Source organism: Lissotriton helveticus, chromosome 6 (genome assembly GCF_964261635.1).
Source record: "Lissotriton helveticus chromosome 6, aLisHel1.1, whole genome shotgun sequence".
Taxonomy (NCBI): Eukaryota; Metazoa; Chordata; class Amphibia; order Caudata; family Salamandridae; genus Lissotriton; species Lissotriton helveticus.
The window spans coordinates 149,880,093-149,907,928 of record NC_136067.1 but is presented as its reverse complement, the minus strand read 5'-3'; the positions used below and the strand labels follow the sequence as shown (position 1 = coordinate 149,907,928).

Genomic DNA, 27,836 nt, shown 5'->3' with positions numbered 1-27,836 from the left:
TCCTTATAGCTTTCTTGCAGGAGGATCAGCCAAGCAAGGCAGGAGCCGTGAACGGAGAAGGGTGAAGGAATGAATGGTATTGAATGTCCAGTGGCATGGGGTAGCAACCCACAGATCCAGCAGTTGGTGGCAAGATTGTGTTGGTGAAGCAGCTGCACAAAAGAGTTATTCCAAAATTCCTTTCGCCTCTCTCTTAGTTGAGGAGAGAGTGAAATTAGATAGTGTTCCTTCATGGTGGTAGGCTGAGCAGTGGTTAGGAATGTTTCGCGAGCAGGTGCATGTTCCTCCATAATCCAGAGCGTGGTCATGAGGAGAAAGCAGAAGAGGCTTACGATGAAGAGTGCAATTGTCTTTGAGCTATGGAGTCGGTCTGTTCTCGGATTTCTGTAGTGGGTATTTCCTGTTGTCTCCATTGGCTTCTTATTTGGCGCTTCCATCATCTTCTTATCTGGCGCTTCCATCATCTTCGTTTTCAAGGTGCTCGGTAGTGGGCAGGACCACAGACTTAGTTTAGCTTCTCTCCAGGTAACCCTTGGTAGGTTTGGGTCACCGTTCTGAGATCCTTTAACTTAGTCCGTGACCTACTTAGCCGAAGCTCCCTCCTTTCGTCGCAGGAAATACCCTTCTCGAGATGGTACCGTGGGATCAGAATGTTTTGAAAGTTCAAGTGTCTCTGTGTCGGGATAGCAGTTCAATGATGGTCGGTCTTTGTTCAGGAGTTCTTCTTGGGTACTGACGTTGTCTGCCGTGGCCAGGGCTGAGGAGACCTTTTTGCAGTGATGGGCGTGCAGCCAGTGCTTCTTCCCCTCCACTCGAAGTGCGGTCCGAGTGGTGATCAGCACTTGCCAGGGGCCCGTCCACCGGGGTTCCAAACTCTTTGACCGCTGAAAATTCCGGATCAGCACGAAGTCCCCCGGTTGGATGGCGTGACCCGGACCCCTGGAAGCATCGGGGATGGCCTGCTGCACCTGCTGATGAATGACAGACAGAGTTTCAGTCAATTTATACAGATAATCAGACATTAGGACGTCCGGGACGTCATGAATGGACGTTGGTTTCGGGGCAGACCAGACGCTCATGGGTCGACCGAAGACAACTTCATAAGGAGTTAAGTGATGTCGGCTAGTGCATTTCCCTGTCCAATGATGTCTGTCACCTTCTTGTGTGCCTGGCATTTGATGACGGCAAGCTTGTCGGGGAGAAGGACAGCTTCGATTAAGGCGGAGACTAGATCCCCGTGCAAAATGGGTGTGCCGTGTGAGGTCAAGAATCCCCTTTCCCTCCAAAGGAGCACAAAATGGTGAACCACCCCGAAGGCATACTGGCTGTCGGTGTAAATGTTCGCTGTGGTTCCTGTTGCCAGGATGCAGGCTCGTGTCAAAGCAATCAGTTCCGCTGCCTGGGCAGATCGCTGGGTGATGCGGGCTGTTTCTACTACGGTTCGAGCCGTGGTGACTGCATAGGCAGCGGAAGTGGTACCGTCGGAGAGTTTGATGCAAGAACCGTCCACCCACAGCTCCCAGTCGGGGTCAGGGAAAGCCGTGTCTCTGAGATCAACCCTACTCCTGGTTTGTTCGTCCGTGAGGGTCACGCAGTCATGCACAGGGTGTACATTGGGATCGTTCTCTGGCAGAGGTAACAGAGTTGCCGGGTTCAGTGTGGTGCATCTTTTCAGGGTGATATGGGGTGCAAGCAAAGTCAGTTCGTATCCGGTCAGTCGTGCACTCGTCAGATGTTGCGTCTTGGTTTGGTTCAGGAGGGTGTCGACTGCATGGGGTACCAGTACCGTGAGGGAATTCGAGAGTACAATCCCCTCACTCTGTCGGATAGAGATTGCAGCAGCAGTTACAGCTCGAAGGCAGGCAGGCAAGGCTCTGGCGACAGGGTCAAGAGTGGCAGAGAAGTAAGCGCACGGTCGTTGCCTAGGGCCGATGGCCTGGGTCAGGACAGATAAAGCGCACCCCTCCCTTTCGTGAGTGTAGAGGGAGAAGGGCTTCTTGTAATCAGGGGTACCTAGGACGGGGGCTGAGCAAAGGGCATCTCGTAGTTCCGTGAAGGAAGTTTGACATTCAGGGGTCCAAGGGAGTGGGAAAGGGACGTCTTTGTTTAACAGAGAAAGCAGTGGTTTTACAATGAGGCTAAAGTTTGGTAACCATTGTCGGCAGAAGGAGGTGAGGCCTAATAGGGAGCGGACCTGTTTCTGGGTCTTAGGGACAGGGGTATCTAGGATAGTTTGGATTCGATCAGGAGTGAGTTTTCTTCCATCTTTGGACAAAAGGTGACCTAGGTAAGTGACCTGGGGTTGGCAGAATTGCAACTTCTTCTTGGAGACCTTGTGGCCATTTTCCGCAAGGAAGCGCAGGAGTCGAATGGTGGCGGTAACCGCTAGAGGGGTGGTGTCGGCTGCCAAAAGGATGTCGTCGACATATTGTACTAACACCACTCCGTCCGGTAACTGGACTTGATCTAGTTGTCTTTTGAGGGCCTGGCTGTAGATGCTAGGGCTCTCCGTGTAGCCCTGGGGTGCTCGGCAAAACCTATATGAGCGGGCTTTTAGGGTGAAGCCGAAGAGATATCGGCTGTCTGGGTGAATGGGGATGGAAAGAACGCGTTTTTGAGGTCGATGACGGTAAAGGTGGTGGCAGTAGAAGGAATCAAGGTCAGGATGGTTGTGATGTCTGAGACCACAGGGTACTGGGGTACCACCACTTTGTTGATCTCTCGGAGGTCGATGATAAAACGGTATGCTTTCTCATCTCCTTCTCCCTGCTTCTTGATAATGGGCAAGATAGGGCTGTTGCAAATGTTGCTAACCACTTCCTCTACCACTCCTGCGTCTATCAGTGACTGGATAATCATTACCAATGCCTTCTCGCCCTCTGGCGATATCCGATATTGTGGGAGTTTTGGGAGTGTTGCGTCTGGTCGGACAGTAATGTGCACTGGGTCAATTAACATACGCCCTAAGTCCGAATCCGCGTTGGCCCACAGATACGGAGGCAGAGTGTCAAGCGTCGGTGATGGAAAACATGTGTCGGGGAGAGCAATGTCTAAGCAGAACGGGGTTGTCGTAAAGAAACACTCGAACTCCATCTTGAGAACACCTGATCGTCGCTCGGAAGTGTTTCAGTAAGTCCAGTCCCATAATGGCGTCAGGGCTATTGGAGGAGAGCAAAAACGTGGTGTCAGTGGTGTTGTTTTCTACGTCAAAGAGGATCGGTGCAGACAAAGGGTTGGTGGAGGGCGTTCCATCGAAACCTGTCGATGTTATGAGTGAGCCAGACAAGGGTGCCCTTGGAATCAGTCGTTTAGATAACGCACTACGTGTTGCGCCAGTGTCTACCAGAAATGGTGACTTGGTACCCAAGACCTTAGCAGTGACGTAAGGGCCCTGCTGGTCAACATAGAGCTCGACTGGATCCCTCCCTTGTCCTTGGCTGTCCTATGCGAAGTTGTGGGTGTCTTCATAGTCAGATTGTTGATATTGGTTCTGCCTGGGTCGATCAAACGTATTTGGTCTGCCTGATCTGTCGTTAGTCGTGTCATTTGGGGGCCCTCGCTGTTGTCCCTTATGTCTCGGTCCGTTTGCTATGTCCCTGGTGTCTTTGTTTTTGATCATTTCCAGAAGAACTGGGCACTGGGATTTCCAATGGCCGGTCCCTTTGCAGAAAGCACACTGGTTCTCTCTAAGGTCTGTGCGTCCATTGTAGGAAGTCAGAGTGCGGTCCTGGGGAAATGTAGTCTTAGGGACGTTCGTCTGGTAGTTTCCCCGATATTGGTCTCGTCCTATAGTCACCCCCTGTAGTTTGGCAATCATCACCCTCTCTTTCAAGTCCTTCTTTTTCTCTGTTGCCCTATCGTTTTCATTTTTCTGATGTTCATAATATTGGGCCATTTGGAGAATCGCTGTAGGTTTGGAGGCTGCCCAACTACTCTCGCTGGCCTGTAGTTTCTGGGAGATCTCCGATGACAGTCCCTTAACATAATTCTGGACAAACAGATGGTGTCCGGTGGTCATGTCCTGGCCGCTGTAATCGGAGAACACCGTTTCAAACCGGGAGAAGTATTCCGATACATCCTCCTGGGGTTTCTGGCGGCAGGCCGTTACTATCGACCAGTCCACTTTCTTTTCTGGGATCAGGGTTTTTAGTTTCTCTATGATTTTATCTGGAAGGTCTAGAATGGATTTCAGAGGCTTTTGTCCTGGTCCCCGTTGTTTATCCAGGCCATCGAGTTGTGACCAGGTATGTCCAAACAGCTCAAGGTGGTCGACTTTCCGGATTTGCTTCCACACATCAGCTGGTAGACATAACCCGAAGAACAAGTCGATGTCAGCCAGGGTCATAACCGTTGAACCCAGGGCTGTACCCAATTCAGTATAAAAGGCAGTGGGGTTTTTACGTAGATCGGGTAGAGATTTCCGGAATGTCAGAATCTCTTGCCGGTCCCATGGCTGGTAGACCCAGTTGTACACTACCCTTCCCTTCGCATCTTGGTTGTTTGCATCATCGTGAGTCCCTGTACCTCGGGGAGGAACCCAGTAAGGGGCAGCCTCTCGTATCGGCATCATGGTGTTAGATTGCTCGGTTGGTGGTTCGATCACTACGGAGGTCGTGGATTTAGTTCCCGACTCTCGTTCAGTGAGGTGACGGAAAACCTCAAGCGTACGCGTAAGGAGGTCCGACACATCACACTCGCCCTCATCCCCAATATCGACCTTCCGGTACAGGGTCGTTAGGCCCCCGGGACCGTTGTCTCGATATCGGTCCTCGTATGCATTCAAGACGTGATAACACAGTCGTACGGTAAAATGTCGTCTGTGACTCCCTGTATACGAGTTGAACATATCCGTGATGTACTCTTCGTCTTCCTTCCTTTCTACCAGTGTCCTTGCTATCTTGTCGATCCCTGCTCGCTCATCTTTGCTCAGTCTGTTTGTTCTTGCAGGGCCAGCCCCCCGAGTCTCATGGTCGCCTAACGTTGTCGTTGATGTAGTATTTAATACAAGGGGTTCGGCTGGCACAGAGGCCATTGGGGCCGAAGCTGCGGCAGTACTTTCGTTTGTACCTGGGGGTGGCGCGTGCTGTGCTAAGGGTTGGGAAGGAGCATATGGAGGGGGCATGTAGATGATAGGAGGACCTAACAGCAGATCATCGTTAGTTCGTTGTTTCGAGGGTAAATCAGGGTAGAGCATGGAGGGAGTTCTAACCGGACACTGGCTCGGTGTTTCCATTTCTAGTTTCTGTTTAGCTTTCTCTCTTTCCTTTATCTCTTTTTCTAGTTTCTGGCCAGCTAGGTGGGCTGCTTTTCGCAGCTCTTTTTCCAACCTACTCTCAGTTTTCTTTTTACGTTGTTCAGTTTCTTTGCGCCACATGCCGAAACTTTCAAGCATAGTGGGTGTTGTCTTGTTTTTACCAAGGGCTGTTTCTAGCGTTTTTATTTTATCATCATCGAAGGATCCTATCAGGGGCCACTGACTTTCTTGACCCTTTTTCGTATATTTATGCCATAGTTTGCTATAGGCTATAGCGGTCAATCCATGCTTCGTGAACATGTCCTTATTAGGGGTGCCTTCCAGTGGGGCTGGGTGGTCCATCTCTAATAAGCGGTCCGGGCTAAACAGGCTACTAATCAGTGGGGAGAAGACAGACATGACGGCTCGTAACGAGGGACTAAAAGTCAGCACTGCCTATCTTATCACTGGGTGCAAAGACTGGACAGAATATTTCTATTCTACGTTGTTTGCAGGCAGTGAGTACCTCATGGATCAAAATAACAAAAGACCAATAAATATTCGATGGGGAGAATGAGTAGGTCCGCAAAGATCTGCGTTACCTACCCTTTTCACTATCTGCAGAAAGGGTGGTCTCTTCCCTGTTTGCAGACAGAGAATCTCCAGAAAACAATAGTTTGCGAACAACAGTTCAGTTTCAAGTAATTATTCAGTGGGGGAGGAAAAAAAATAGGCACGACTGCTGCCCTACCTATCCTCCACTGTTTGCAAAGAGAGAGCCCGTTGTTTCTCCGTTTGCAGACAGTGAATCTCCAAATAAATAAAAAAGAGCAATACTAGTATTTTTTAAACAATCAAGCAATCATTTCGCAACTTGTCGTGTTTACACGACCTTACCCGGACCGCATGGACAGTTTCTTGTCTTCCGAATCCAGCGCCCGATCGTCCTCTCTTCTCCGTTATCCTCGCGGCACTCCTGATGGTTCCCAGTCAGGACCGTAGATCACTCGAGAGAGGTCTGTTCGGAACCAGTGAAGTTCGGATGATCGGCTGTCAGACGAGGGTCTATCGGACAGACGCGTTCCCGATCGTTGCAGTCGTTCACTCTGTCGTCAGGACCTCTCCCACTGGATCCACGAGTCGCTGATGGGCCCCACGCTTGGGACGCCAATTGTAAAAGGGTTAGACTACCAACCAGAATATAAGGTCCTTAAGTATTGCCCGGCGGTGTCGCCTCTTGAACCCACAAGGTATTTAAACTAATGAAGAGGCAGGCGCTGGAGACTGGAAGGCAGGAAACAAGGTTTTATTCTCTCCGGAGGAGAACACAGCAAAACAGACAGCAGGTATCGTTCTGAGGTGCTCTACCCGCATCTCTGAGGCCTGGCCTCTTATATACAAGTTAATTACTTTATTGCATGAAACACATTCTCGCTAATACTTTGATGTTCGAAAGACATCCCCGGAATCTCCTCTTCAGGTCCGTTCCCCCACATAGTTACAGTTGAAGTCCCCACCCCGGTCACAACAGGTGGTGATCATCGCGCAGTTGGATATTCCGCCGATCCATGGAAGGGGTGGGGTTCGATCGGATCTCGTAGGGTGGGGGTTTTTGATCGACCCGGGGGTCCGGCAATGGGGGGAAGCTTCCTACTGTACTGGGGGTAATAAACAGCATCCGCAGAGCCAGGTGGTGGCCTGGGAACGGGAAGACAAAACGGGCACACAGAAAAGAGGGGGTTTACATCAAAGGACCTGGGACCATGAAAGGAACGGAGGGAGGTGTCGTGCTGGGAACAGGATGGGATTCCGAGGCAGAGCTGCACCGAAGAGGGGTTTATGACCCGAGACATGGGAGAGCGAGGGGGTTGCCAGCATGCGGAGGGGGGGGGGGTGGTGCCCGTGAGGCTAGGAGAGGGAGAGAGACGCACTGGTTATCAAAAAGGGGCAGGGAAACCATGGTGTTCAAAATGGCGGTTGTTTACGTGCACGAAAAAGGGGTCAAGAAGAGCAAGAGGGCGCCGATAATGTTGACAGTTTCAGCCCAACTTTCAACAGGGCTCTCTGGGTATAATAAGTTAGAATGTTTATAAAGAAGTGGAAAACAAGGGCTAAAAAGTCTAGGATAGGTGGCATAGGATAGGACATTAGTGACCGGACCGAAGCTGCCATATTCCATCTTTATTTTGAGAGTCTGTACTTTAGAGGCACAATAAAGTACACGTGATGTTCAATGGGCTTGTCTCCAAACAAGCCAGGTTTTAAGGGCACTAGACAGAGCTCCACCCTGTCACCACTAGTTTATTCTGGCAATGGAACCCTTCAAGAACAGAGAAAGGAGGTTTAGGAATACGCTGTATATATTATACTAAAATGAGGTATAGTGTGCACAGAGTCCAGTGGAACCCCAGAGGTAGGCAGGGGTAAAAGTAGATAGCACCTTATTCTCTTTTTGTGATAGTGTGGGCGAGCAGTAAGGCTTTAGCGGAGGGTAGTGTTAAGCATTTGTTGTAAACACTGAAAGACTGAACTCAGACCGATTTTGTTTGTATAAAAAAATTTAGTTATTTTATTTCTAGAACCAAACCAAGCCTGGCACAGGTAAGTTAAATAAATGCTTTGTAATATATTATGCAGTGTTTACAAGTGAATGCAAATTCAAACGCAGTTGTCTGAAATACAGGTAAGTCAAGGTATTGAAACTACTATACAGATTACTTTTTCGTTACTTTTTAACCCCTTCGCTGTGGGGTGTTCTCACCTACTGTGCAGGGGGCCGTGCGCGTTGCCGCCGTGCTTGTGACGAGCTCAGTTAGTCATGCTGCACGGCGGCGCTGTGCTCATGACGAGCAGAGCTGGTCATGACCACACCCGTTTCGGAACGTTGAGCACAGCAGGGAAATTATCCCGCGTGCCAACGTTGCAACAGTCATGACGAGCTCAGCTCGTCATGAGCACAGCTCAACCGTGCCTCATGACGAGCTGAGCTCGTCATGAGCACGGAAGGAGTTAGGTTACTTTTTCTACTTTTGGGGTTGAGTTTCAGGGTTAGAACAAGGGTTCCCCCAGGGTCAAGGGTGCACCCTCGGTACACCCTCAGCTGCACTAGTGTGGCCGGGTGCAGAGATCTGACGTACAATGTTATCCAATGGGGGATAGGAGGCCTCCGGTTGGTGAATGCTTAAGAGCAGGCCACTGGGTTGTGGAAGCTAAGCTCCTGGGCTTTTCAGGGCAAATGGGAATCCTATAAAGCACAAAAAGTGCAACCGCAGCGGCAGCTGAGTGCAGGGTGCTGGCTTGGCGTCAGGTGCCCGGTTGATTGCAATGGGGATTCTCCAGTTTCAACAAAGTCTACAGACTAGATGACGGAGATCTTCTGGAGCTGACCACCGGTTAGAGAGTTAAGTTGGGATGACTGTGGATGCTGGGACACCGTCGGTTGGGCCACCCAAGGCTGTAGTGCTTCAGGTACAGTAGTGTCTTTAGGCTTCCGGTTTCTCTTACCATCCCCGTTTGGGGGGTATCCTCCAGAAAGAGGCTGCAGGCTTCGCTGGGAGATTGGAGGCAAGTCAGAGATCGCCAGATCTTGGGTCAGAATCGCAGGAGAGACCTCCTTGTGGTGTTAGGCCACTAACTCAGGCGGTGGGCGACAGGTGCAGAGTGGTGCAGACTCCTGGATTTAGCCGGAGCTGGAGTGTGTGGGTGAACAAATCTGATGTTTACGGGAGACTTCTTTGGAAGGCAGGGCCGAGGTGGGGACAGGCAAGTAGGGCTGGGTCAAAGTCAGTGGGCGTCCCCTTCTTCGCTTCGGCATGGCTGTTCGGTCCCTCTTTTTCTCTTGGTCGTTGCTTGTCTGATGAGGCAAAGTTCAGGGGTGCCTCTAAATACTAGATTTAGGGGTGTTACAGGTAAGTAAAAGGTTGGGACCAATGGGTCCTTTCCTAGGGGTGAGTTCACCCTTTTATGCCACCCTCCAGTGTAAGAGGGGCATATGCCTCACTCTGGTTGACTGGGTCCCCCATCTGCAAGATGGCAGGGACTGGGAGTTTGCTTTACCTCGCCTTCCCCACCTGAGGGGTGGGGTTGGCAAAGGTGAGCACACTCCCCTTCCTCACTTGGTTTTCCTGCCGGTTCTCCTGCCCAAAGTGGGGGTCAGAACCGGTGGGGACCAGTTGCTGGTAGCAGCAAAATGTTCTGGGGAAGCTCACAAAGGCAGCAAGCCTTTGAAGCTCCCCCTTTGTGGACCCTGCCCATCCGAGAGCAGCAGACTCGACCCAGGGGTCCAGAAACATGTCTGGTGGTGGCAGCTGGGGAGCAGCCACTCAGCCTGGACACAAGTGTTAGGTACTTTTTCCAGGGGGCATCTCAAAGATGCACTCTGTGTGCATTTTTCATTAAATGCCACACTGGCATCAGTGTGGGTTTAATGTGCTGAGAAGTTTGATACCAAACTTCAGTTTTCAGTAAAGCCATTGTGGTACTGTGGAGTTCGTAATGACAAACTCCCAACACCATATACTCTTAATGGCACTGCTGCACTTACATTGTATAAGAATGGACTTGGGCACTGTGGGGTACAGGGCTCATGCACCTGTACCCTCACCACTGGTATAGTGCACCCAATTAGAGTGGTGGCTGGTCTATGCCAGGGCAGTGGGTTGTATGCATGGCATACATGGATGTGTACCATGTCAACTCTTCACTTTGTTCTGCACCAAATCGCACAGCCTGTAAAGGCAGTGTGCAAGTGTAAAGGTACAGGCCCTTTAAGGGTGGCACAATAGGTGCGGCAACTGTTAGAGGTCTTACCTGGTCACAGTGCCCTGGATACCTGTGGTACCATTTACCAGGGGCTGACCTGGGCCCAGAGAGTGCCAATTGGGTATGGTCTTCAATGCAGTGTTCGGGAAAGAACATTGGCCCTAGGCACCCGATTGGCAGGAGCCCAGGGTACACAAAGTACAATAGCGGTTCAACAAAAAAGTGGGGGCAACCATGCAGAAAGAGGGCACCTTCTCGCAGGAGGCACTTGGGGATCATGAGTGTGTAAGTCCCCAATCAGAAATAAAGAAATATTTCTTTGAAGAGGTCTTGTTCGGATTTCTGGATGTTGAAGAATACTATGGAGCGATGTGCAAATCAGTGGAGAATGCGTCAAAAAGGGTGTAATTTAAGCAGTGGGTCCGTATAGGTTGGGAAATCGTAAGGAGTTATCTGGGATGTTTGGTATGTGCCAGCAGAAAGGCGGCAGCCACTTCACCAGTCAAGTTTTGGAAGTTGGGAGAGGCTAATAGTATACAACTAACAGTATTCCTTTCTCCACTGACACCAATTCCTTACAACCCAAAGATGCTTTTGACATAGAAAGGAGGAAAACATACAATGGCCAGAAACTACTGGATGGTATAATATGTGCCAGTATGTTTGAGGGACATGAAATGTATGAATTTGAATACTGCATTAACAGCTATTGTATTATGTAGGTAACACATACTACCCATGGACGGGGTGGGGAGGCACTTGCCCATACGGGTAGCATGCTACACCATATAGTGTGTGCTTGGAAATGTACTTTCTTCGTATTAACCTATATGGAAAGTGTTTCCATGTAAGGCAGCATGACCACTGAGGTGCTATTATCGTGGTGTGGGATGCAGAGCTTAGAAGTATGGTGAACAAAAGAAGTGCGAGGGACAGATACACACCTTGCATTCTGAGATATGTTGCCAGCCAGTATTTCTTCATGTCTTTGTAGTATTTGTAGTTATAGAAGACAGCCTAGACCCTCTTCTGTGTTGGTTACTGCATTAAGGGACACTATGGAGAAGTGTGGCTCAATGGTTAGAGCGGCAGACCCTGATGCAGAGGTCTAGCCCAGGATCCAGGCTTCAATTCCCGCCTCAGCGGGTCTTGGGCTCAATTTCCTCGGACCTGATAATTCTCGCCTCGGTGCCTATTCTAATCATGGGTCCCACTCTGCAACTCTGGGCAATAGTTTGCTTAATCTCCACAACGACCCCAACAACGCTAGGATGCCTGGCTTCACCTTGGGGATGCCCAGGAGTGGGCACTTCACAGGGAAAAGCCAGGAAGGTTTCCATACAGCGGTAGCGAACAAGCGCCGAGATACCCTCATGGGTCGATTCGTGCGCTATACAAGTACTACTACATTAGGCTACAATATTATATGGTTGCACAAGTATGGAAGAGTGTCAAACATCTGCCTGGATGAACAGTAATACAGTCATCCTATTTGACCAATATCGCAGGAAGATAATTGTTGGTCAGAGTGTATAGCAACCGGCACCTGCAGTGTCGGACCAAGTTAGAGTCCTACATTGGCCAACGCTGTTCTCCACAAGTTTCTACAGTATGCTTACATTATAGTCTTTCAGGTGCACTACATGGGATAGGACTCGGACTGAGCGGTCTGAGGTCATTCAATCTCATGTCTATTTACCTGTACCCAGTGGGGATGGGTGTTTATGCTGTAGCCTGAATTAGCTACAATTATATTTTTGACCCCCTGGCTGTTAAAAGAGCAGACCATACAGGGCCTACGAGACTTGGGGTGGCCTTGGACTTTTAATAAAGAGCTGGCTGAAAGTTGTAGTCTGGATTATTATATTCTAGGGAGTTGGTTATTAGGAGTGACTATCTTGGGAACAACCAGGTTTCCACCTCTCTACTTAATGTTGGGTGTTCTTCGACACAGCGGATCCTGGCTGGTAGAGAGTTCCTAAGTTTTGCTGCTTAAATCTAAAAAGAACATCCTCCGATGGTGTCTGCTGTAGGGTAGGTGGATTATCCGAGGGATTAGAATGGAGCAGAGAAGTCCGTTTGGTTTTTGCAGTTACATTTTATTTGAAGGTAAAATGGTGCATTTCCCTTAGACGTTCTGTGTACCTCTATGCACAGTGCTTTGAACATTGATCTTCGATGCCCCTAGGCACTGAAATCCCAGTATGACTGGTGAGGCATTAACTAAGCCGAAGGAGTAATCTTGCTGCAGCATTCTGAATTGATGTACTATATGTTTAATGAATCTGGGGGTACTACGGTAGATGCCACCGCCTTGGTCAATATTGCAAGTGAAGCAGGAGAATGGCCTGCAACTTTTGTAGGTAGCTTAGAGAGATCCAGGGTATGGTTTACGTTGCAAGAAAGGTGCTTCTTGTGACTTTGTTCACATGAGATATAGATAGTCATGGTCGTGTATTACTTCCTCCCCTCTCAAGATGGTTGGGAGCCAGGATGGGGGGCCTTCAAGTTCCTGCAGCATATATCTGTAGTTCGACGTTTGCACAGTCTGCAGGTTATAATCTTTCAGTGTTAAGCTTTAGGTGAATATTCAATATCCGTTTATTTACAGCACAGAAGTAGTTACCAAGTCCAGGATCCGGCGGGTATTGTGAGTGATCAATTTTTAGCATGATTTGAATGTCATCCATGAAATTGTAGCATGGGTTTGAAGAATTTTATCAGTTCTGGTAGATAAATGAAAGCAGATTTTAAGAGAAAGATGAGAGAAGGGATCTGTGTATAAGAAAGTTCTCAGGGGATCCCCTGTATACTGATCTCCAAGCAAACAGGTTGGCAACAGAGAATTGAAGACTGGATTAAGGCAAAATCGTTTTAATATAGCTGTGCTTGCCGTGCTGATTTTAAGCACAAAGGCTGTGGCTTCAAGTGTACAAGACTAGCGTTTTCTACTGCCGTTTGTCTCAGAGCAGAGTTCTAGCTTATGGCGGTGGGATCAAATAGGCTTAAGGCGCTACATGTGTATGAGGTGCTACAATCGACATTACGAGAGAATTACAAACTGACACATGGCTGACAATAAGAAACTATTGAGATTATAAGGGGTACCCAGAGACACCAATTATTATTGTTGCTCAACATTTGTACAGAATACAGCTGCAACCTGTGGGTCTGGAAAGCCCCCCTTTCTCAATTTGAGTTAACCTGTTGGACCAGCTCAAGGCTTTGGAAAGAGTACACAGTTCTCACGAGGAAAAAAATAAAGAAAAATATAATTAATATTAAACTCAGAAGACATTTGTGTGATGGGACAATATGGGAGGTTGCGGTACCCAATGAAAATATTGAATGAGCATATCCAGGGCTTAAAAAACTCTACTATAGACTTGCCAAAACGTGGGCATAGGAAGGACTTTAAAAACTTTTTTAAGGCTGAAGTTCAATTTGCATTCATGCTCAAGGGCTTGTTGACTGATAAGAGATTAATGTGTTCACCTCTTGCAGTGGAAGCAGAAAACTACAGGTCACTGCTTTATTACTACCAATGTCACTGTGGGCTAACAACTCCTGCAGGAGAGGGTGGATGTAATGTCAAATTGCTATCAGACATTAGGAGATGGTTTAGATTCTTCTTGCTGGAAATAGTCAATAGTAGTCAAATGTAGATTAGCAAGCACCCCCCCACCCCCAACCCAATAACCTGCAGCTCTGTCACAATAGAAAATAGGAAGTCATTGCAGATTCATGGTAACTCTTCCAAAGCAGAAAAGCAGTTGCATGGATTTCTCAAAGCAGCTTCACCCACACTAGAATCAATACAATAGTGTACTGTAAACAGTACAGATTTCAAATGGCTGACTTACATATGCCTGTCAACCAAGTCCAATCAAAGGATATGCCGTCATAGGTCACATTTACATGACTAGCTGGGACAGCTGCACCATCAATTTCAACCATTTCAAAAACATTAATAAGTATATACAAAGAAAAAATGTGCCCCTTGATGCTGTAAAGGTGCAGAAACTATTTAAGGGCTTACACCCCTAAATTGACATTCTGAGAGGGGACCATACATGTTTGATTTTAAGAATGCCATTATACACAGACAGAATTAACTAAAATATCCCAGTGGTGAAAAGGTTTTGTCTGTTCTTGAATGGCATGTGCTCATATCGTGCACAGACTAGGGCTGGTTCCTTTCATCAGGCTTTGGTGTGCCATTTCTCCTCATATACCCTACCCCTGCTTACACAGACACCTCCCCCACTCCTAATGCACCCCAATCTTAGTAGTTCTGGTGAACTGACTTTAGTACATGGTCAGAGAAAGTGGAGATGCTCTGGTGAGGGTGGACCTTAGTTGACCTTGCTCAAATATGTTGCAGAACTCCTTAAATTAGGCAGGAGGTATAATGTCATGGCTCTACTCCTGGAAAAAGGAAGGGCTGCATTGGCCTAGTTTAGGGGCCCCACCAGCATTTAAAGCTTGGTTACAGCACGATGCAGGCATCCAGCAGCGCTTGGATGCCTGGCTTCACCTTGGGGGTGCCCAGGAGTGGACATTTCACAGGAAAGCCAGGATGGGCTCCACAGCGGTATGAATACAGCGCTACGAGGCCTCCGGGTAGAAGTGCGCTGTATAAATACTATACATTTACATTTATTGCTCCGGGCCCCGATATAGACACGTCTAGAAACATCTACTGTCTGTGCATTTATTACTTCAGTCTGATGTGAGTTCTCTGCCATCCCTCTAGCCTCCCTTACAGGAGCTAGAGTAGCTACGATCACAAAACATGATAGTATAGGTTTTGTCCACATTTTCTCCCTCAACCTGCTGAGTAGGTAAACCATGTTGTGACGCTTTGTAAAATCCTGTCCAAACACAGGCTTTACCTGCTTATTTAGGATGCACTGTCTTACTATAAGATGCCTGGCTTGAAATGAAGTTAGCCTCTTTGTGTTGTAACTGTGGAAATTGATAAATTAAAGAAAACAGCATCATGTTAGGTATACCTGTAAAGCATAAAATTACCCGTGAAGGTATCCGGACATTGAGCAGGTGTATGTGCCTAACCATGCTTACAGTAGGTTGGTAAATTGGAAAGTTAGTTCTTCAGCTTCTGGCGGAATTTTAGAAGTGAGAGGGCAGCTCTGATGTGGAGTGGAAGGCTGCTCCATGCTTTAGGAGCGAGGTAAGAACGCCTGCCCTTCGGATCTAGTTCTGTGTATGTGTGGGATGTGTGCGAGTAGGAGTCCTGTGGAGCAGAGTTATCTGGATGGTTTGTGGAAAGAAATGTGACTGTTCGGGTATGTGGGACCCAAGTTGCGTAGCGCCTTGAATGTATGTGTGAGGAGTATTAAATGAGCTTGTTTATGCATCAGAAGCCAGGGCAGTTCCATGAAGTGTGTTGTGATGTAAGTGCTCTGTGGACGGTTGTGGATTAAGCTGGCTGCCGAGATCTGGATGATATGTAGTCTTCTAGTGAGTTGCAGTGAGATTCTGACAGAGGGTGTTCCTGTAGTACACAGCAATGGGGGGGTAGGGGGAGTACTAAAAAGGTAGCTGGAAACACCAAACAAATCACAAATGTAAGAATACAGTGTCCAAAATCTGAATATATGCATTCTGCATTCAATCCACTGATTCTAAGAAACATATACAATTTCAAAAAATTACTTTATTCGTATTTTATAAGAAAAACAAAAGCACAGATAAAAATACATTTCCAGAACAATAAATAAGGGAGTACAGTTAGTTTACAACCTTATTGTCTTAATCTGATCACACATTTTAAATAACTTACTACACTCCCCATTGTCAAGTCATCTTCCATACATTGTATCTTTAGGTATGCCGCTCTGCAAGGTCTTAAACCATACTGTTTTAAAATCGGTAATAAAAACAACCTCCTTGGCGACGTATAAAACCTACAAAAAAAAAAAAGAGTTGCATGCAATGTTGATTGTGTCGAGCTGCCGTCACAAGGACATAGTGCTAAGGTGCGTGACCAATCGTTCATCGTTGGGAATGTAATGACCTTGTGCACAATACTTAAACGAAAACTTGTCAGTTACATCCGATCAAAGGGGCGTGTCACATATGACCGATATGGCTGAATCCCAGTGCATACTAACATGATGTGATTTTCCATGACAATGTTTTTCTTTCTCCACACTCCAGCGCTTTTCCTCCAGGTAGGACAAGTATTCCTTTTTAAAAAAGCTTCCTGGAAGTGATGTTCATGCAATCTGGATTTGAAAATAAATCTGGATGGCCAATTTCGACTGCCATTTCCTTAATATGGTGTAGCCATGGGATGCAATGTACATTATGCAGTTTTAAACAGTCCATGATGACATCCCGGTTAAAAACTGCTTTGGGGGAATTCCATATCTGTGCCAAAGTAATAAAGGGCCAGATTTTATGATATCTACAATATGATTCAAACCTACCTCAGAATGACAAGTGTATGTAGCAGTTGATCTAGGTACAGCTAATAAATAGCGCAGGAAATTATTTTCACAACTCTGTATACATTGTACATTGGCAAAGCCCCATATACAGGCACTATAAGTGGCAGTTGGGACACATTTGGTCTTCTAAATTGCAAGCAATTCTGGAACCGGTCAAGAACCCAGTTGTCTTGACATGCTGACAAGTGCCCCGGTAGCTTTTAAAAACAGTTTTCCAGGCTAATTTGCAACTGGCCAGGTGCCATTCTGATCAAAATGTATCCCTAGGTAGGCAAAGTTTTTTACACACTCAATTTTTTTACCATGATAGAGATATTACAATTCTTTGCAGTTCTTGTCCCACACTTCATGCTAAATGTTTTAGTTATGTTCACTTGCAGCCCCCTCACCTGCATGTAGTTAAAGTGTGTAACTGTTTTCTGTAGGCCTATTGGTGTCCTTGACATTAAAACCGCGTCGTCCGCATATAATAATATTGGGACTGGATTTCCATTAATGTTTGGGTAATCATGGGGGAGCTCGGCCAGTTGTTCACCCAGGCTATTAATGTATAATGTGAAAAGGAACGGGGCAAGGACGCATCCCTGCCTCACTCCTTTTCCAATGCCAAATCTAGCCAGATATACATTTCAATCAACTTTATTATTGCATCTTCCACAATAAATGTCCAGCCCAGCCAACAGGACTTCTACAGGGATCAAAATTGTCATGATTCTTGTAAGGACCTCCACGTCGAGGATCTTATTAAATTCCCATTTCTTAAGTATTCTACCTCTTGTACGCAATGAACCTCATGTGTAAACTTAGCAACCAATATAGTAAATTTTATTAATAATGCATATATAGGGAAGGAGCCAAGATGGCGACCGAGATGGCTGCGTAAACGCTCGGCTCCGTGAGCCTTCTCACCCCGCGCATACATCCTGGCAACTATCCTGGGCCGTAACGGCATATTTATGTAGGCGAAGATTACCTTCACTTACCGTTTGCTCCTGAGGCTTCTGCTTGCTGCAGACCCGTTGAAATGTCCCCGAATGTTTTGCGGCCTTCACGGAGCTGGGACCGGGGCCTCGAGTGTGAAGAGTGGCCGGCCGCGACTACAACAACAGCAGCCTTTGGTGATGGTGAGGAGTCGGCCGGAGGGAACCGACGACCTGCTGGCCGATGGCGACAGTGCCGACCTCGCCCAACTTGCGGAGAACCATGTCAGGAGTGCGGTGCGGCTGGGTCGAGGGGAGCGCATGATACTTGGCCCCCACTCCAGTGTTGTATCCGGGCACACTAACGACTTTTCCCGGAGTCAGCGTGCGGCCCCCAGGGAGCGGCGGAGTTTTTAGCCTTTTGGTGACTCTCCGCTGAGAAACCTGCCTTGACTTTTGAGATTCCCGCTGTGAATCCTGTCCCTCCCTGGTGTGGGGCCCGGTCCCGAAGTGAGGTGGAGAAAGACGAGGCCGGATCAGCTAAGATGGCGGATTGCATCCTCTTACGCACACCTCATCCGGGCAGAGAATCTGTTGTGAGGGAGAGTCCTAGGGTCTGGCGCCACGAGAAAGAGCCCACGTCCAGAGATATATTGGCTGCGTTAACAACTCTGTATATGACCCTGAGCCGGGACGCCTGGGATCTGGGAAGAAGGATGGCCGCCATTGTTGTCCCGCCGCTCCACATGGGCATGGTTCAATCTCAAGGAAGCGCTGCTGTGCCCGCCTCTGCGTCAGTTATGAATGTCCCAGCTGCGCCTACGTTCGTGGAGACGCCGATAGACCCGGTCTGTGATACCGCTTTGGATTGCTCTGGTGTATGTGTGAGTGACTCGTCGGGGCCCTTATCTGTACGGCGGCTGAAGAAACAACATCGATCCATAGTTTGGGCTGCCCCGGCGGCGTTTCAACGATTACTGGATTGTGTGACTCTCTTCCTGGCTGGTGAGACTGTTTTCGGGCTGGGGGATGTTTCCGGTATCGCTACTGACAGACGGATTTCCGCTATACGTATTCGGCTGGATTTTGGGGGCTACAGTCCCATGGAGTAATGGCGCTGCCCGGTCCGACCGGATCGGTTGGACCCTCCACACTGCTCTGTATGCCGCTTGATGACTGGCTGCATGTGGGTACTATTGATAGAAAAGACCAGGGGTGAGACCGTCTGGGACATGAAGGAACGTATTGTTGGCTGACGGTGTTTCGGGGGACACTCAACGGGGATGTTATTGATTGAATTGATACTTATTGCTTACTGTGGCTATTCTGACCTTGCTTTTATGATGCTTATTGCACGCGATGGGTGAGGGGGGGGGGGGCGGGTGGATTGATCGAGGGCCCTTCTCCACATTTTTTCTTTTTCCCTTTTTCTATTCTATATTTCTGGTTTCTCCTTTAGGGCGATAGGCACGCTGCTGGGGGGGGGGGTAGGCCGTAGCCTTCTGCAGGGGTGCAGGGTGGGGGGTAGGGGGAAGGGGGTTGTTTATTTGTTCTTTCTTTGTCTCTATGGCGCTTTGTCTTTTCTTTTTCTTGGTGTCATCGTTTTTCATGTTTCCTACAGTCTGTCTTGTTTTAGGGGCTGGGGTGCTGTTTGACACGACCTGTATGTGTTGTTTACATTTATCCTGACTCGTATGCCTTGCCCCTCTGTCTTTAAGAGTGTTCGCACTCTTTGCAGATTTCTGTTTCATGTTGCTATTGTAGGACCATGTATGACCGTCTGGCAATTATTCTGATAATTTTTATTTTTTATTTTTCTTCATTGTAAAATGAACCCTATTGAATCCTGATGATCACGCTGTACGCTTGAATACGAGTTATATCCTGGATACGTATCTGACCCCGAATTATGGGTTGCTGTATCTTTCTATATTGCTTTGCTGAACTTCCGACTTGACTAGCGGCCGGCCGGAAGGGTTGTAGGCCCATGCTTGTATTTATGTGAAGTGATAATAAAGGTTCTCAAAAAAAAAAAAAAAAAAAAGAATGCATATATACAGATTTTGGACACTGCAGTGTTGATATTACATTTGTGATTTGTCTGACGTTTCCGACTACATTTTGTGTGCTCTCCCTACTGCAGTATTTGTTTATTGAGTGGGGTTTCTTGAGCAGCGGAGCCTTGGAGGAGCACCTCACTTGTGAAATATAAGTAATCAGCCACTGGTGTAGTGGACTTTAGCTGTAACTGTCGTTTGCTGTTAGTTTGTTCATGTAATCCAAATGGCTGGAGTATAGGGCACAAGTGACAGTTTTTCAGGAGCCATTGGAGTCTCTTCCTCAGCATCTTCAGGGTGTGAAAGCGGATGTAGTGAGTGTGTTGACTTGTGCGGTCAAGTCCAGTATGCTGTCAAAGTACATTCAGAGGTTCCTAGCGTGGGTGCGGGCCGGAGTACGGCCAGCCACCAGTTGGAGTCCCTTGGTGAGGCGTTCATGCTGAAGATAACTACTACTGTCTTGTCTGTGTTGAGCTTGAGATAGTGGTCTTTCATCCAGTTAAAGAAGTCAGTCATGCAGGCAGTGCACTTGCTTCTTGTGCTATGGGTCTTGTCTGAGAGGCAGAGTAGGAGTTGTGCGTAGTCAACATAAGTGAAGACAATGTAGTGTGCTTGGATGGTATTGTCCAGAGGGATCAAATATGTGTTGTAGAACATGGGTCTGAGAGCTGAACCTTGAGGCACTCCACAGATGAGTTTGCGGGCTTCCTAGGAGTAAGAAGACACGAGGCTGATTGGTTGTGTTCTACCCGTTAAGGAGCAGATCCAGCGTGTTTCTGGATGCCAATCTCGTGCAGGAGCCAGATGGGGTGCAAGTCTGTATCAAATGCTGCAGGAGATGCCCAGGAAAACGAGGTCTGCTGTGTCTCCTCTATCAAGAATCATGAGGACGCCCTCTGATGATGAGAGCGGTTTCAGTACTGGTTGGGCCCAATTCCAGACTGCATGGAGCTGAGGCACTGGTGGTTGCGGTGGTGGTAGGGGAGGTATTGGTTGATTACTTTCTCTAAGACCTTTGCCAGGTATGGTAGGAGAAAGATGGGTCTGTAGTTCGAAAACGTGGCTGGGTCAGCGGATGGTTTCTTGAGTAGGAGCATAACAGCGGCATGTTTCCATGTGTCTGGGAATGTGGCTGAGTCGTTTGAGAATCGGTGTTACTGCTTTGCTGATCGGTACAAGTTCTTTGGTGCAGGCATCCAAACTAAAACACATGGAGGTGTTTGATAAAGTGCAGGATTCATACAGGTAGGGTGGGCAAGTGGAATTTTATTAAGTCACGTATCATGAAAATGCATACAACACAGTAAGAATTTTTCTACCCCTCTTATTGTCTATTGCAGTTTCAGGTTTGTCATTAAACAAATGGTATATTTTAAAACATTCCCCACTAAAACCCAGAAAACAGCATTTGTTTCTTAAAATAAAACCTATGGAATTCAGTCCAGGGTGTCATGCATTGCACATTCAAAGATTCCAATACATAATAAACAATTATGGTAAGACATTAAAATGCACCTTCTACGTGGTCAATTGCAATTTCCACTTCAGGTTGACCACAACAAAAGCACTCATAAGCACAGACGGGCTAGCATTGTCAATGTACAACTATGTCTCGTCCTCAGGGGTGCTAAAATGAAGACAAGTTTTATTAGACCCTCTGAGAATTCTGAAAGCTTTTAGTTTAGAAACCGATCTTGCAATAGAAGAAGATGCAGGAGTGATGTCTTCTTAACTGTTTTAGTCAACATAAGGCATTCTACTTGCTTACCTGGACAAAGCCACAGAATTTGAATGTTTGCATTAACATCACAAAGTAAATAATTTATGCAATGGCTAGAGAGGTGAGGTGTAACCCTTTGCAAATGACAGAACATTGGACCATTGCTGAAATTTCCTCTGGCACAATTTCAGTCCCAACATTTCAATGTGTTGAAACTGGATGAAGCCCCATCCAGGGTTGACTGTGAAGAACTAATTTACAAAGCTCAACTGATGCCCGACTGCCTGAGATAAAAGCTGGTGGGACCATAGCACTAATGAGGAGTAAGCAGTTCTCAGAGCTGCCTAACCATTGCCACCATTCCCACATAGCACACAGTCTGCAGAAGCCAACTTATTGTGTAATCCTTTGATAACCCAGACATAACTTTCTCGAACCATATCCTTTGGGTACAGTCACTGCTCCAAATTTTTCTATCAAACTTTCTCCTGCCCTTTTCAGCTCAAATGCTCATCTTTTTAACGCCCTTTAGCATACCAAACAATATTTCCTGAGACCATCATGTATTTTCTAAAACATCTCATAAGTCTAGGGTATGCTATCTCAACCTACAAGGTGGGTATCTGTCAACAACCACTGCTCCAGTATGCTTAATCTTTCCCATCACCTTTTCCTTGGTAACACTGATGCTAAGGCAAACAACTTAAATTTGTCATCATGCTCTACTCATAATTCAAAACACAGTTTGACACAAAACAAAAACTTTACCATCCTCAAAATTCCAACCAATCAACTATTTTCGTGTCCGATAACATAATGAACCGAATGGAACTACTATTTCTCATTGGAATTTATGAAAAACTACATTCCTTCTCTGGATCATTTCCCACAAATATGTCAGCATGGTAACAAATGCATTACTCAATCAAAACCACTCAACATGGGGGGAGAACATGGCGGCAGGATGAATGCTCTGTTGCGAGCTCCGTTAGTCGAATGGATGCAAGGGTTATGTACGGACACTAGAGGCTAATTTCAATATATTAGCTAGCGGATAATGAGCAACGAGGTGGGGTGGAATGATTTAGGGCCCCCCATGACAAACGTGTTTTTTTCGGAACCACGGAATCTGGTGGGAGACAGCACCGGTGAACGTGACTCCTGCGAGCCGCCCTGAGTCTTCGTGAGGCTGTAGAGACGCTGTAGAGACGCCGCAGAGACGTGTGGAGACGCGCAGTGACCCCGCCTGATTCCTTGCTACTCTGAGTTGAGGCTGCATGTGGTGCGTCGAGGCCTAGGCCAGAAGAGGCTGCAGGGCTCGTTTTCAGCTTGGATTCATCTGAAGGAGTGTGGGGTGCGGTGGACTTGGGCACTATTCAAGGTACTTGATGGGTCTGGGGCAGGAGGAACCACTCAGTGCTATATCTGGCTCCGTGCAGGGGGTCCTCTGCAGCAGCTACAGCACAGGGTGCTCTGCAAAAACAAAGGACAAATCGGGGAATTTTTGGGCAGAGGTGGCTGTAAGTTTTCAGTATCTTCGAGGGGGTCATAGTTAAGCAAAATTTCAGAGGGGCTCCTTATAACCCCTCATATAAACTTGCACCATGGAGGTCACCAGGTGCCCCTTCAACACAAGTAGAGTCCCCTTGTGGTCAGGCTGGAATGGTACAGATTAACAAAACTCAACAAGCTTAACATAGTAAATAACATGGCTCAATCTGACTTTTTTAGCCTTTTCGCTTACATAGATGAGGTTGAGCTTGCTGCTTGTATGAATTCGAACATGAAAAATGGTTGAAGTAAGAAGCGGGGCCCCCTACCCCACAACTTCCCGTGTCTCCCATAGTGGGTGTAAATGAGAACTACAACCCCACGGTAGCTAATAGCATGCTAGAAATCTTAGGTGATGGTTCACAAAAAAAATAGACTTTGGTGTACAGCGTGGATAGGAAAGATTGCTGAATCAATACAGGAACAAACAGAAATTTTAAGCACACAGCAGGACTCTTGACTCACCTAAATATATAACCAGGAATCAGAGGGCTCTGAAAACTAAAACTATAACTAAAGACGTAACGGCAGCCGTGGTATCGGCTAGAGCTGCAAAAACGGCAAAAAAGAGCAGCTAAAGAAGGGTTCAAACTTAAAAGTTACCCCCTCACTTCGCTCCTCCTTCAAGCTACAAGAGAGACCAGTACAGAGGGACCTTTTAACTAATACAATGTCTGCGTCATCACTGAAAGCACTAGAGTCCCCGAACAAATACCAAGCCCGCATGTCATACGAGTTGGGGGAGGGCGATGAACTTCCTACCGAATACCCCGCCGAGGTCACTTCAGAAGGTGCTCCACAAACAGAGGATGACCTACAGCCTGCCAAGGAGCAAGGCAGTGTGCTGGACACGGTTATTACAAAGGGATGGGATATAGGAGTGCTAGTGGCCTCGTTGTTAAAGGAGATGAATTCTGGGTTTGCCAAATCCGAAATAAACCTGGGAAAAATTCAAGCTACGTGCGAGTCTCAAGAGACTACATTCAATGCTCTGGTAGAAAGAGTGGCGGTGGTTGAAACAGCAATAGAGCAAGTCAGGGAGGAAGTTAGAACTCCAGGACAAAATTGAGACCTTAGAAAACAACTCCAGGAGGAATAATATACGCCTACTAAATATTCCTGAAGGTAAAGAAGGTCAAGATATAAGGTCCTTTGTAGTGACTCTTAAAAGATTTTACTCCTGAAATAGATATCAAAATTTTGGCCAAAGATATACAGAGAGTTCATAGAGACCCATTTCGGCTCAACAGATAGGAAAAATCCACGTAGAGTTATAATCAATTTTAGGACTTAATAAAAGAACAAATATTGAGCAAGGCCCTAAATGCTGGATCCCGGACTAGAGATGGATATAACTATAAAATCCGCTCAGACATTTCTAAGGCAACAGCCGATAGGCAGTGGGCACTAGGAAAATATATGCAGGACCTTGGGGCGGAAGGAGCCACTGTCCAAATGAGATTTCCAGCCCTCTTACGTATAATGTGGCGAAACAAAACCTACAATTATAGAGACCCGAAAGAACTTGAGCTACTGCTAGATCACAAAGATAAATAAAGGTAAGTAATATCGTGAGCCTCATCGCTTTAAAATATCACCCATTCGACTGTGGTCCTCATACTGGGCAACTAGAATTGCTCAATGGTAATGGGGAGGGTTCTCCAGGTGGGCATAAACACAAGTTTTTTAATTTGTTTTTTAGGCACATTAGTTATGGTTTTGGGTGGGGAGCATTTGGGAGAAAAAGCAAAAAAAATATTTGTCCTATATGCAAGTTGTATAGCAAACAGGGTAGGAATTATAAGCAGCAGAAAGGATCTCAAACTTAATGGGCGATTTGAGTATAATGACTGGGAACGTGAATTGGCTAAGAACGAGGGGGAGGCGTCAACATTTTTTCGAATACCTTAAAATGCAGAACTGCGATGTTATATTACAAGAAACATCTCCTAAGAGAAGAATGGCTCAAGGCTATAAAATACGAGAATTGGATTGGTGAATCTGTATGCACAAATCAAAAATGTAATGTAAAGGGGGTAGCAATTATTGGGAAATCATAGTTTCTTATGCTGGTAGGACAATTAGGCGATTCAAGAAGAAGGTGGCCAAAAGCGAATATAAAAATTAGAGATACCGCTTTTTCTGTGGAGAGATATACTATGGCCACAACGTAGACGATTCCGCGCCTCATCAATCGTTATACTCGCAGTTAATATTACAGTGTACACCAATTATGTTAGGAGGAGACTATAATATTCTAATAGACCCTAAAAAAGATAGGTATCCCCCCTGCTAGAGTACCACATTTACCCAGGATGCGAGAATGCTTGGCTAGGCTTAAAGATGATCTAGGGTTAATTGACATTTGGCATTTAACAGGGGACCAAATAAATACATTTACTTTTAGAAACAATAAATATGGCCATGCCTCAAGAATAGATTTTTTCTTCATAGACAAATTTCTAAGTAATAATGTCAAAAAAGTCCAACATTTGCCTGGACATCGTTCGGATCATTCACCGGTTCATCTAAAAGTTAAGCTTGAGGCAGTTCAGGGTGAAAGAAGATGGACTATAGATCCTTTCAGATCAAGAATCATTAGTGAATTAAGATCTACAACGGAATACTACTTTAAGGAGAATGGTGAAAGGGATACTACTTTAAGGAGAATGGTGAAAGGGAAGTTTCTAAAACAATAGTCTGGGATGCCTATAAAGCTGTGCTCCGAGGTACACTAGCAGGCATAGCAATAGGTAAAAATACATTAAAGAAGCTAAAAATATCACAAATTGAAGCGGATATATTAAGAGAAGCAAGCATTACTAGAAACTTCAATTGGAGTAGAGGACCAGAATAGTCTAAAAAGCGAAATAATGAACCTGAAGCAGGAACTGGTCTTAGATCTAGAGGCAAGAATAAGGAAGAGATGGCAAGCTAGTACTCTCTCAAACTATGAATTTGGGGAGAACAGTGGTAAATTGTTAGCCTGGAAGCTTAAAACAGACTTAAATAGAAATAAGATAACGGCCATCCGTAAAGAGAATGGAGGACACATAGTAGAAGATAAGGCAGGCATTCAAGAAGCTTTTGAAAAAAAAATTCCAGCCCTATATGAGGAAGATTTATCACCTTCTACAGCAATAGATACATATTTAGATAATTCACTTGTCATGAGGCTAGATGCAGACTCATGTAAAAGTTTGAATGCAGACATAACCTTAAAGGAGGTTCTGAATGTAATCTCCAATCTTAAAAAAAAGTAAAGCTGCCGGGCCTGATGCCATACCTAGTGAGCTCTATGTAACCCTGAAAGATTGCCTCACACCGAGACCTTTTTAATGCTATTTACACGGATGGCCTTCCAATCCCTAAATTTTGTAATGAGGGGACAATCAGCTTAATTCTAAAACCTGGAAAAGATCCCCTCTACTGCGAATCTTATAGACCAATTTCACTTCTTAAAGCAGACTATTAAATCTTCACTCAGGTATTAGCAAAGAGACCAGGCTCCTTATCTGACAAGCTTATTCATAAGGACCAGTAGGGATTTATTAAAGGGAGGCAGTTACACGATCTCACACACCAATTGCTTGGAGTCATTGACATAGCAACACAGGAGATGGTTCGACTAGCAATTTTCACTTTTGACGCGGCCAAAGCGTTCAACCGCGTCAATTGGGTATATCTACAAAAGGTCATTATACATAACTTAGGTCAGAATTTCTCTCAGCTAATAACTAATAATTATTCAGCACCAATAGAGAAAATACTTATTAATGGAAGCACCTCAAATAGTTTTCAAATTAAAAAAAGAGGCCCCAGGCAGGGGTGTCCCCTTTCTCCACACCTTTTTAACTTCTATATAGAGCCGCTAGCCAATGTGATCAGGACTTCGGATGAGATTATTTCTTTTAGCTTTAATAGCTGGGATTTAAAGGTTGCATTATACGCGGATGATTTATTCCAGTAGTCTGAACGAGTCGCTGAATAGTATAACCGATATACTGATAAGTTTGGGGGAAATATCTGGTGATCAAATTCACCATCATAAAACCGAGGTAATGCATTGGAATATTTTAACCCCACAAACTGCTTCCAAAAGTAAAATTAAATATCTAGGGATCCAAGTCTTGAAACATTTTGATGATATTGCCCAGACAAATTTAGAAATAAAATTCAAAGAGATGAGGAAATTATTGAAGTCCTGGAGTTACCCATCGCTTACCTTTATGGGGAGGGCCAATGTTCTAAAAATGGCAATCCTTCCAAATTGTAAGTTTTTCAATACGATTCCTTTGAAGTTTGATTTACGATGTCTGAAATAAGTTCAGGGTGAAATAAATTCTTTCATTTGGGCATCCAAAAGTGTCAGGATAGCTTGGAGGAAACTGAGCCAGAAGAAGAATCGGGGCGGGGGTGGGGGGAGGAGGAATAGGTAGCCCAGACCTAATATCTTACTAAAGAGCCTTTCAGTTTAAGAGCTTAAGACATCTTTTTCCAGACTACGAGTCTTACTCTTCTTACTGGAAGGCAGTGATTAAACACGATCACAGTTTATATGAGTTTGCCCACCAAAAGTTTTTTGTTTTTTTTTAAATATGGTTAAAGATCCCGAGAGCTGCTTTCAAGCTTTGGACAGATATAAGGAAACTTTGGCAGTATCCATACTATAGTGCCAAAGCTCCAATATGGAATTCTCCTGAACACCTGAATGTCTGAGAGACTCTCTAGCACTGCCCCTGAAAAGGGCAGGAATTACCAGGTGGGGAAAGCTATTGGATCGTGGCAAATTAAAATCATGAGACGAGCTAGTGGAGATGACAAAGGACGGAATATCTAGATTCAAATTTTATCAGTTGACTAGCAGGGCCAAATGTCATGGCCAGATTACATTGGGTTCCTAGACCACGAACTTCATAAGGCCCCCGGGAAGAAAGAAGTCTCAAAGTGGTATTGGCATTTGGTGGAAAAGATGGAAGCCGAAATAGACACCCCGGATCTTAAGTGGAAGAAGGTTCCTTCCAGCTTAAGACCTGCAACAAGCATGGCAAGTATCCTGCACTTTATTATGGCACATTATAATTTCTACACCTCTTAGGAAAAATCATTTGTTTACTT

General features: G+C 46.1%; 1 protein-coding gene across 1 annotated transcript in view; it reads right to left on the bottom strand.

The window, feature by feature from the left end:
- Positions 1-27,836, bottom strand: part of WDR43 (WD repeat domain 43) — a 481,702-nt gene that overhangs the window by 441,786 nt on the left and 12,080 nt on the right. The window lies entirely within an intron of this gene.